Source organism: Asterias rubens, chromosome 9 (genome assembly GCF_902459465.1).
Source record: "Asterias rubens chromosome 9, eAstRub1.3, whole genome shotgun sequence".
Taxonomy (NCBI): Eukaryota; Metazoa; Echinodermata; class Asteroidea; order Forcipulatida; family Asteriidae; genus Asterias; species Asterias rubens.
The window spans coordinates 236,514-249,703 of NC_047070.1; positions in this window are offsets into that span (position 1 = coordinate 236,514).

The window sequence follows — 13,190 nt, forward strand, 5'->3', positions numbered from 1 at the left end:
TCGCCATTTCACAAAATAAGTTAGTGTCAATAATGGAGTACTGTAATCAAAAAGCAATTAAAAGGCACCGTATGGTTTTAGAGTAATTATATTAATGTTAATCTACCAAACACACAAAGAAAATAAATTTGAAATATTTTGGTTTAAATTCCCATTTTGACAAAACTGAACAATCTTTTTCATATCAATTTTGATAATACAGTAATATCTTGAAATTCCGAATGTTAGCCTCGAGGCTAAAAACCTCCCTGGAGAAAATGTCTGCCATTTCATGAATTGAAATTGAGGCTATTTTTGCTCTTGTAGCCTTGACCGCCAAATTCACGTCAGTCATCAAGACATGACATTCGTTTTATCTCTAAGACATGTGTGTATAGCTCAAAATGCCGTTACTAGGCAACAACGGTTCTTCGTATCAACATTATAGTCAATAGCAACCCAAATTATGTTGATCTATCAAATGGTTTGGGAATACTTTGAAATAACACAAGTTGTTATTCCCATTCTTTTCAATACATCATTAAATACAAGAAGTGTGGTTAATTCTAAACACGTTCGATGTGTGCAAATTACAATAACACAATACACGTTTCGTATAAGTTTATTGAATACAAAGACCAAAACTATAGCCAAGAACAATCTTTCACTAATCTCATTATGTTTAATAACTCAACATTTTATCTGTAAATTACTCGTGACAATACATTAAATCTTTTCATATATTTTCGTTATTTACAAAACGCTTCAGCTTCCAAAGTCCAATTCTCTTAAAGCCTCTGCTCATATTTAATATGTTTGATTACTTAAAAAGGTTTTAAACGAACGTATGAAAAACAGAAAATTTGTGATCGAAAACAATTAGGCAGTTTCCGATATTTCCAAAGATCAAGGTTTAAGCATTGAGGGAAGTTAACATTTGGGTTCAAATTTAATTAAAACAGAAAACCCTTCCTACGCTAAAGCACTCTTGTTCATTGCAAATCTACCAGATAAAACCCTGAACTGTTTGAGGCATGATAGCACGTAGACCTACATCTAGAAGGGGTAAATTTGTTCAAAAGGGTCTACTGGGAATAAACTAGAGGTCATGACGAGACAGATTGTTTGAGGAGTCTGTGATTATCAAACAACACACATCACTCTGTCTGCTTGCTGTCAGACATTAGAACAAACTCACTCAGGAAGTAGCAAGTATGAGGCCTACCAATCATATTATACTGCCTTATAGGTAGAAAATAAGACTGGTTTGGCTGTCAATCACTAATTAATCGTCTTTTTGCTTTAATCTGAAAGCTCGTCTTGTTGTGTTTTAATATAAATAACTATATGGTACAAAATCTGAAGAAATATTCATGTTTCGAATTCTTTAAAGTGCGAGGCGAAAATGGCCACCATGCTGGTTCTGTGTGTCCATTCGCCAAGCCGAACAAAGGCACGTATAGTCCTAGAACGTGAACAAAATATAACGAATTTTAGACCACAAAAACATTTGCCGGTTAGTTTTCTCTTCTTAAAACGGGAACATCCGATGAAAAAGTTCATAGGTGGATTTTAATATCTTCTACTTTATCAAGACGTAGAACAAAAATTGAACATCAAAAGGTCTCAACAGGGGAGCAAGTCCTAATCCACAAGAGTTTTGCGACAATGAATATGGAAGGATGTTAAGCACAGGGATGTTTAGTATACACATAATGAATGTTTATGAGTGCAATGGTGCGAATATGTTCATGAGTTGAAAGAGGGAATGTTCTATTCAACGAGGCGGAGCCGAGTTGAATGGAACATTCCAGCTTTCAACGAATGAACATATTCGCACCATTGCACGAATGAAAAACATTCATTATTTGTTTTATATAACATCCAAGTAGATCTTTGTCATTTTGATTGAAAGATACAACTTTCAAAACAATCAATTTCAACTGTAGAAGCCGAATGCTAGTAATTTTACTATGCCTTCTTGCAGTAACACCTGCTGCGTTACCAAAGACACGCGCACGCAGTGATGTTTTTACTCAGCTTTTTCGTTCCATCCGAAAAGTACCATTGCACGCTGCCAGCGTGCAATGGTACTTTTCGGATGGAACGAAAAAGCACGGTGAGTGACTCAGCGTGCAATGGTACTTTTATTTGCTATCACGTGACGGACAATCCTCCAATCAAATGGCAAGGATCTGCTTGGGTGTTATATAAAGCAAAATTTATGTCTTAAAGGCAGTGGACACTATTGGCAATTACTCAAAATAATTATTAGCATAAAACCTTACTTGGTAACGAGTAATGGGAGGGGTTGATGGTATAAAACATTGTGAAAAACGGTTCTCTCTGAAGTAATGAAGTTTTCGAGAAAGAAGTAATTTTCCACGAATTTGCCGTCAATGTTAAGCATCTGAAAGCACACAACTTCGTGTGACAAGGATGTTTTTTCTTTCATTATTATCTTGCAACTTCGACGACCGATTGAGCTCAAAGTTTCACAGGTTGGTTACTTTATGTATTTATGTTGAGATACACCAAGTGATGAGACTGGTCTTTGACAATTACCAATAGTGGCCACTGTCTTTAACAGGGATTTAGAAGTGAGAGTGGTGGTTTTTCTTTCCTGAAACTAGATGTTCGGATTGAATGGTCTCTTCAAAACTAACGCATCATTATCTTTCACGAATGTTTGGAAGGGAGCGATTCAATAATGAAGATAGAAGTAAAGCGAACCATTGGATCTCTGTTTTTTAAATATCTATGAGACGATGATAGGCAAAAATAAGGGGGAGGATTTTTTTCTCCACTATGAGAACTCCAGACTGAAAAGATGAGAACTATTGTTTTACTACTGCTCGAGTCTATCGTGTAGGCCTATCATCTTAGTTTATTATGTAAGTCTTGTATAAAATCCATCGTGAACAAAATATGGCAAATCTTAATTTCAGGGTTTTATATTTAAGACATTCGTTAAGAAGCACTCCTTAATTATGAATGTGTTAACATGAACACTGCGCTATACACACGGCGTCGGAAGCATGGTTCTGCGAACACGTTACTGTGAACACATTGAACACATTAATGTATAGAAGCAGGGTTCAGTTTTACAAGTCTGGGACTTTCAAACAAACCTTATTTGAAGAAGAAAAAGCAATTACAGCAGTGAGTAGGGACTCCATTAGAATTGAAAGCAAAAAATAATATAGAGCCATTGAAGGAACGAACACCGTTGCCTTGGATCGGTCGAGTTGGTCTTTGAAAAGCGTTTGCAACCGTTTGCTATGAAATGCAAATGCAACCGGTTAGATAGATAATTTAAAAGTGGAAAACAATGATCCACACAAACATGCCTTGAAACTGCACGGTTTACGAAGAATCACGGTCGGCCATCTTGTGGAGTCAAACAAATTATTTTTTAAAAATGCCCGGCCGTGTTAGTTCGCGACACAAAAGGATACCGTGCAATATCGCGAGATACTTGTGTGGACCATTATATTCTACCTTTAAAATATCTTTCTAACCATAACTCTTCCGATCCAAGGCAACGTGTTCCTTTAACCTTACATAAGTCATCCTATAGTATTGGAATAATGTTGCTGTATCTTGGGTCTTTATGATAAGGATGCATGATGAAATGATGATTGCATATAAGATTGCTGTTGTATCTTGGGTCTTTATGATGAGGATGCATGATGGAGTGATGATTGCATATAAGATTGCTGTTGTATCTTGGGTCTTTATGATGAGGATGTATGATGGAATGATGATTGCATATAAGATTGCTGTTGTATCTTGGGTCTTTATGATGAGGATGCATGATGGAGTGATGATTGCATATAAGATTGCTGTTGTATCTTGGGTCTTGATGATGAAGATGCATGATGGAAGATGATTGCATATAAGATTGCTGTTGTATCTTGGGTCTTTATGATGAGGATGCATGATGGAATGATGATTGCATATAAGATTGCTGTTGTATCTTGGGTCTTTATGATGAGGATGCATGATGGAATGATGATTGCATATAAGATTGCTGTTGTAACTTGGGTCTTTATGATGAGGATGCATGATGGAGTGATGATTGCATATAAGATTGCTGTTGTATCTTGGGTCTTTATGATGAGGATGCATGATGGAGTGATGATTGCATATAAGATTGCTGTTGTATCTTGGGTCTTTATGATGAGGATGCATGATGGAGTGATGATTGCATATAAGATTGCTGTTGTATCTTGGGTCTTTATGATGAGGATGCATGATGGAATGATGATTGCATATAAGATTGCTGTTGTATCTTGGGTCTTTATGATGAGGATGCATGATGGAATGATGATTGCATATAAGATTGCTGTTGTAACTTGGGTCTTTATGATGAGGATGCATGATGGAGTGATGATTGCATATAAGATTGCTGTTGTATCTTGGGTCTTTATGATGAGGATGCATGATGGAGTGATGATTGCATATAAGATTGCTGTTGTATCTTGGGTCTTTATGATGAGGATGCATGATGGAATGATGATTGCATATAAGATTGCTGTTGTATCTTGGGTCTTTATGATGAGGATGCATGATGGAGTGATGATTGCAAACACCGTCCGTATCCCATCCAAATAACTGCAAATCCTCTGGACGACCTCTCCAGCTGTAGAGGCCAAGAAGCTTTGCAGTTATCACTGCGATATGACCTCCTTACAAAGGCACAATATTCGAAGGCATTATTCTACAATAAGATGATTTCAATAAGATACAGGTATTTGTTGAAATGGACATGCTTTGCAAATATCATACCACCACGTATCATCTTAAAGACCCAAGGTTCATCAGCACTCTACTACACTATAAGACTCTATAGGCATATTATTTTGTTCTAGAGTATGTCGGGGTAATGGTAGTGTTTTCAGTTAGGCATATCATTTCATAGTGTGACCTCCTAAAAGAGACACAGTATACAGTTCACCATTCTTGTTTATTATAAGACGACTTTGTCTTAGACCACATTCTCTTAAAAATTGTCTTATGGGGTGAGATTGGGTTTTCAATTATCATTTCTTTTTCATCACGATCAGCTCCATAACCAGGATTGCTGTTGACAATTGCTGTTGACAATTGCTGTTGCAGCCGTGCTGCAAGCCTGTTGGTGCAACATTTTTTTTGCGCTTACGCAAGTTCCGCAGGTATGATGCAGACTTGTCTTCTTTACTTTTTTTTTTTTTTGGACGGACTTTTTTTTTTTTTTTGGGGGGGGGGGGGGAGTAACGACCCAGATCACGATCTCCTTAATACAAAGATCCATCTCACATTGTACTTTTCCTTTAACTTCTGTCTAGTTTTTCTCTTCTAACATATCAAGTGCCCCTCTCTAAACTTTTACATATTCTTCAACCTGCAACCAGGGATATCTTTAGCTTCAGGGTACAATCCGAAGGAGAGAATTAACGAGTAAACAAAAGCGGCTTAAAACTCAAAACCCAAGATGCACCAAGCATTTATTTTAGACATGAATAATAAAGAGAGATGGTAAAATGGTAAAGTGATATATAGCTTAGGGCATAATGCCGGGTACACTCTGAGGTCTGGGTAGCCCTGCAGCCTCCTTGCCGTGTGACCTTTAGGAATATAGATGATCATTCCATAGAGTAAGGAGTCTCTGTCCTCACTCGTTGATCATTCACTATGGATTACAGAGAATTAAAACCTGCTCAGCTTCAAGTCATGAGAAGGTCTCTAAACTCATCACGAAAAACAAAACAGCGGGAGAAAAGTCAGACTTTAGTTTTCCAGGAAAGCGGACTGTGACGACTCGTGTACCGCTTCAAAACAAACTTGTTTACGTTGACCGACAGTTTCTTGTAGGCATCTTGCTTGATGTTTACCCAACTCAAGTCAACATCACAGGACATGACAAAGCTTGTTTTCTTAAGCTTGTCTCTGTCAGTGTATCTTGTAAAATCTGATTCTAGTCGAATCGATTACATTTTTTGTAATAGTAATAACAACAGCAAAAACAAAAAGTCATCCTCATTCCGCAGGTTTAAATAAACTCCGTAATACTTTCAAATGTCACAACCATTTGTTGTTAAGGATCCACCATTTAACATGATAAAATGGCAATCTACATTTGTGTGAACCTACATAACATTAACAACCATGACTCAAGAACAGACATTCTTCAAAGTCTCAAATCCGTTCAACAAAAGTTTTAAATGTCACTAAAATTTAAAGCGATTGACTTTAAGTATAAAGGATTCTGACAAATAATCCAGAGGGTGTACTTCTCACATTGATGTGTATTGATCCAAGGATGTCAGTAGGAATTGAAGATGCTAAATGGGTTTAGACAGGGTCAGGTGGCTCTACCTGTTAGTCCATAGGATGAGTAAGTATTCATAACTACGATCTATTGCTAAACAGCAAGAAGCTAATCCTTTATAATGTTATTGAAGGAAGCTTATCTTGTCTATGGTTGAATAAAGTAGGGGAGGTGTATCCAACCAAAACGATAACTCAATTTGTATCATCCCCAGGTGTCGACTGGACTAAACCTGCTATTAACTAATATACACGTGCTCATATCCAGAAGGGAATGGTTGTTAACCATGCATAGGTGACCCTGGCAGAACGAAGTTACACGTAATCTTTAAGTTAATATATACAGAGAGAAAACAGTTCACATTTAGAATGTTTCAATTCACAACTTCACATCTGGGTTGTCCAAACATTGCTGAGTAAATTACAGGTTTATGTTTTCGTTTTTACCCAGCAAGCTAATTTAATTTGAGGGAAGGTTAACAAAATGTAATTGATTCCAAGAAGGCAGTTCCATGAATCGTCAATGCTTACTCCAAATGATAAAAATAACCTTCATTAAGTTGTCCAGTGTCGTTTCCACTTCCTAGTTCAGCAAAGAAACATCATCCGCGATTCTTTAGAACTGCAAACCAACCATTGTTGTTGAACTGAGTGACTTGGCATATAATTCAGCAAACTGAGCACAATGCTATAGCCGACCTGCTCACCTCTAGCTTATTGACCGTTCATCCGGTCACATTTGCCCCATAGACGACGTGCCACCAACTACTGCCAAACAACCCAAGCACCTTCAAGTATTGACCTAAATCGTCGAAACCAACTCAAACGCCAGCCTCATGTTTTTCTGTTACTTCCTTTTTGAGATGTAAAAACATCCGTGTGCTGTAGTTTGTTTACAACAAAGAGTGTAATAGTTAATTTAGAATCAATCAGACCATGGTACATCTATGATCAGACTAGCTTACTAGAGGGCTTGTTAACTCCTATAGTCGTACCCATATCACGTAGCATTGCCTTAGTAAAGATGCAGTCGCAATTGAAGCCTTTTGAGCGTTTTTGAGTTCCTCCTTGGTAGAATAATTGTGTCTTAACACGTAATCTCGTTCTCGTTGCATAAGGTGTAGGTTGGTAACAGTTAAATACCTTTGTTTTATTTGAGTGTTTTCAATCCTAATGATTGATATTGTAATTAGCAGTATTGTCTGATCTATTAAAATGTACCGTGTCCGTCCAAAAGCAGGCTACAGACCCTAAGACAAAGTTAAAGTCTAGAAATGTGTCCTGACTTTTTGTACATTCCGTAAAATACCTTAGGAATGACGACTAAGAAGGTTTTGATGCAGAAGATCACAAATCTAAGGAAATGGTTCAAATATCTTAAAAATAGAGCACGTCTAGAAAAACAAGCCCACGCCTCCTTGAGAAGCTGACAGAGACATAGAGCCATTGGATCTTATTGGAGATACATCTACCCAGAGTAGGCTATAGTGTAATATGAAACAGCAATCCCAGCCGTAAACTCATTCCCTCCCATCTCATTCATCTCATCAAACCCCTTAAGCAGCTCTTGCAATCTTCTAAGCGCTTTGACCCAAGGAAGTCATCAAATCCAAGCATTATAAAAGCCTCTATTCGGTCATAGTGTATCATCAAACAGCGGTAGATGAAGAAGGATCTAATCGCAGGAAAAGCCCCGTTGAATACAGGATTGTGCATGGCTGAAAACCCTCAAGAAAAGCTGCAAAGCAGATCCGGTCCGTCACAAATTGAAACTAAATACGATAGTTTGTTTTCATACAAAAGAAAAGAAACAAAGGCTAAAGTGTAGGTTACAACTATAGGTTAAAATAAGCGAGATCTTTCCATGGCGTAAATGTTTACTATTATTGTGTATAGTTTCCTCGTCTATAGTGCAGGCTTGATACTTCATGGAGGCAACGAAGGTGATTGTTTCCATGCCCCCTGGTCAGTGCCCTTGAACTACTCCACTATACATTGCCTCATATAGGGTGCCGTTTACGCCTTGGTGCCCTTGCCCATTGAAAAACAAAGCATACAGGCCTGATAGTGATATGACCTAAACCATATTATAGCATGAGCACAACATCCTTCTAAAAGCAAGAGACCAGACTGTCATTTCGAAAAGGTCGGTGATGTCTTGGGGAATTCGAGTGCCATTCAATGGCTTAGGAAAGAGATCATTCAAGGTCATAATAAAGGTGGTTGATGTTAAGTTGTTCATGTTACATGATAATATTTATTGTCATAATTGATTAGATAATCTGTTTATGAATTATTTTCAATCATTATTAAGTTCTTGAAATACTTGTTCGTTAGTATTACTATAATAAAACAAAAGTTAAGATGCTTTACCTCTATTTTATTTTCCCCCTTTAATACATGTACTCTTCCGTTTATTTTTATTTTCTTGTTAAGCCGTATTATATACACCGTTAAAGTATCAAAGTAATTGTGTTTAACGGCAACGTATATACCTTTTGTTTTATCTATGAATGAAGATGTTTACAAAATGCTAAACGCACAAAAATTAATTTCGTTTGAAAAGGTGGTCGCGTTTTTTAGCCGAAAATCTGGAGCGAATAATGTCCCCTCAGTAATCATAATATCTAACATGAATACACAATCTGAGAAGTGTCGTCGCGGTAACGCTTCTCAGATTCAAATTTTAAGGGAATAAACACTGATATCTTTTTACACAACCACATTACTTCAAAGTGAAATGTTTCTCAACATGATTTATTCTATCGAAAGCTTATTGGCTTCTTACCAAAGGTTGTCGTGCCTTTTAAGTGTGGTTACTAAACGTACACCTTCCCTTTAAGATGCAATAGTATACAAATGGTAAAAATCACAGTCAAGATGCAGTAATTAAAACAATCCTCCTATATTACAATAGAGTTACGCTACAGACTGGGCAGGCCACTTGACACAGTTACTGCTTGCTCATTAACTCGTATTAAATAGCTTGAATAAAGACTAGACCTCCACCCATGGTACTTTATTCAGTCGAATCGATATGGCAAAGATTGCTGACATTTCTGATATTTACACACATCACCAACACCATCGTCTCGACCTTTGTTGCCTACCCCGATATTATTACCTACTTTATTAATATACCTGACACTCTTCACACCAAAACGTGTAAATTTAATTAAATTCACATCAGTGCCAATAAAATCAAACACTTTACATTTTCCAGGGCCGTTTTGGAAGACATAGACCTAGTTAAAGGTTTCTTGCCGCGAACCAATCAAACTTCCCATAGGAAGTATCTAGGCAGACAAGCTGTTAACAGGTACCCTGCAGGCAAGTATTTTATCCGTTGGGGAATGGCAACTTGAAGCTGATGTTTCTATCACAATGACACAATTGTAACGAATGATCCCTCTTTCAAATGTCATAGCACATTGAGTGAAATAGAAGTACTAATGTTTCAAATACCTTTGCTATTCAACCAAACTTACACAACACGTCTACAATTAGTATGAGCTGATAATGTACACAGACTACCACTATACTACATTACTTTACCTCGTATCATGCTCGTATATTATTTAACAACTCATTTTCCATTGTGAACATTATAGGTTCCGATGATGCAAATATAACAGCTTGGCATATTACATCAGATACCAAGTCCCGAGGGGAAAGAAAAATAGTTAATTTAAACTGTTGAAATTTCAGAACACCTACAAAATTAAATATTATCTTAAAACCAATTTAAATTGAAAACTGCGCTCTACAAAAGTGTCACGGCTAGGTTTTTAATAACCACTGCACTTTTAAAGTGGTCATGCACTCAAGTCTGTCTTTACGTTTTGTGTTATAGAATACAGATCTTTCAGACAAATTAGATGTTTTGAGCTCAGTATCCCCCTTTTAAGCTGAAGTCAAAATCTTTCCAAGCCCCGGGCTGGTTTAAAGTTGATAGCTAAGATCGAGCTAAGACGCACAGTAGCACACCGTATGACTACAGGCTTGTATAACACTCCACTAAAGCAAAGAGAGTTAACCATTACACTAAGCTTGGGTCACAAATGAATTAGGCCAATTAGGCCACACCCCAGGGCTAAAAAGCACACTTTCACACCCTTGTTTGCTTCTCGAGCTCTATTCTATTACTTATAACACGTCTTTTCTTGCCCCATTTGATATCCCTAGTGAAGCTTTTGGTGAGAATTTCAGAAAGCTCGGCACGTTTTCATGATATCGCCTCAAGCTCCCAATGCAAACCTTGTTTAATATAATAATATCACATAATGTGCTTGCACGGTCGTATAAAACCCACTCCCTTGTGATTGTGTTTTGATATTAAATTCTCGTAAGTTTACAATGGAGATATTGCCACGTTCCTGTCCATTCTTTCACCCTTTTATCCAGTAGATGGAATTAATTCACTACAATTTTATTAAATATTGACAGCAATTTGTTAGTGTTAATCATTAAGGGACAGTGGTCGTGTTTGGATCGTCAGCAGAATATTAATATTACTAGACTTCCGAAAATTAAAAATACTACTAATACTACCGCAATAAATATAGTGTGGATTTTAAATGTATTTCATGTATTACTTACTGTGGTTTCAAAACACAATCATGCTAAAGTTACTGCAAATTTCATTGTATGATAATTGCACAAATTTGAGGAAATATATGGAGCAAGAGAGATATTTTTTAGAATGAGTTGAAGGATTTCTCAGTCTTGACTTATATCCCTGGCTCAATATGATTCCATAAACATCAACCATAAGGGTGATTTAATTGCCATTTAATTGCAGTTTATGCATCGTATGTTGTTGCAACTGCTGTTTTCTGTTTTAATTTTGACTTTTTTTAATTGTTTGTAATCGTTCAGTTGCTTTGTTTCTGATTTTTAATTAGTATCAAACACCATGTTTGTTGTCTGTTTGTCTTATTTTTCTTATCCTTGCATTTAGTCATGACTTTACATAACATTAACATAAATATTTGATGAATTTGACTGTGTGCGGTTTGTTTCATGAAGATTATGTCTGATGAATTATACCAGAAGCTAATAATTGGTGTAGGCTGGCCTACTTATTATTTCATTCATTCCAGTCCATTGCTGTGGTACAATCAGTAAGCAACAATGACAATCAAGGACATTTTCATTACCTACTTTACATCATATTACAAAAATCTCTTTTGACATTAGAAGAACGTTTACGAGTCTAAGCACATATTTTACAAGAGATCGGATGCAGCCATTTCAGCGAAAGTGACCCACTTTGAGTTGGCAATATTTGCCCAGAAAAAGATCAATAATTCACCTTGAAATACTGGTGTGGTAAGAGAGTATAGTAAACCAACCTCTAAGAAGAACAGAAAATTTCTACTTTTTCATCATATCATCATGCTATTATAAAAAATACATAAGAAACCGCTAATCTATAATGGCCAGACCAAAAAGATATTACGTTTCGGTGTCAAATATAACCCCCGAATTTCGCCAGACGGTCCAAGTTTAGAAATCTAAGAACAAAGAGCTTGCATCTTATAATTCACAAACATTTGGGAAAACAACAGAAATGGTAACAGATAGTCAGATGCACATCCTACAAGCTTTATGTGCATGCATTCTGTATGATGTGATTCTGCGGAGTCAAATATGCAGACTTTTACAAAGGCTCTGTCAATATTCCAACTATTTCAAAAAGCTTGGAAGTAGTTTACACAATACGAAATGAATACCTGGTCTCTACGTTGATATGAGCTATATTTACTGAAGCTATTTCAAGCACAGCATATCTAGGTCAAGATATTTCCAATGAATTCGTGGATGTTATTACAATGATTGCTAGTGTTTTCATAGAATAGAAATCTACACTAGACTGTGTTTACGGCTAGAAATGCACACTGTGTTTGCTTGTTGGCTGCTATGGGTTACACATACTAATTAAGGGTATTTAGTTGCCCTTTTGGCGCGTAGCGATCCAGCGGTAGCTCGTCAAGGGGAACATAAGGAATGAAGGTCAAATCAACTCACAGGATCAGAGAGCGTCTCAGATTAATATCAAGTAGAAAACCTGCACTTCAGATTTTGTATTTTTCTTTTTACAATTTTGGTAATGTAACCAACCAATCAGAACGGCGGAGTTCGAGCTTTTGTAAAATGGAGGCTATTACACGTGCCTTTCTTTATGATTTTAATCTCAACAGTCAAACCTAAACACACAAACGGTAGCTGCTATAATTGTGAAGTGACCATCAACGAGTCAATCATAGCTTAATTTATGCAGTATATACCTCAAGATCCACTGACCCAATTTGATATCAAGGTATTGGGGTTGGATGTCTGTGTTAGCCCATCCAGTATCCAGTGGCAGCTAAATATGGCTTCAAGGCTATGGCCAGGCTACCGGTCCAGTGCAAAGACTTATTGACAGGATGTCATAAGCAAGCATATAGACTCATGGGGAAGGACACAGAACCAATTAAATTTTGTTGTTAAGATTTATTTAGCAAATCAAGTTTGGTTAAATAATTAGGGATATATGTCGCTAATAATGGTCGCCAATGGTTCCATGTTTGAATGAATAGCCTCATGGGATTTAGCCGTTTGTATCAATTCCCTAGGAACCTAATTTTCATCGCGGTAGATTGTCTTGTTTTACGGCAGAAATTAATGAAAAGGAAAACCAACGCTGAATGTTGAAACTTAAGTCCTTGGGCGACATGAGTCAGCGATCGTGATTGGGTTTAGGATACCGGGGTAAAAGTGTTAATATCACGGGTCGATATATGGCCCAGGCCTGGTCGTGACCTCAATTTGAACCATAGCTGTTGATTTGGCCAGGCTAGGATTAATTCAACCAAAGTTTCTACTCTACGGTGTCTATCAGATCGATACAAGTT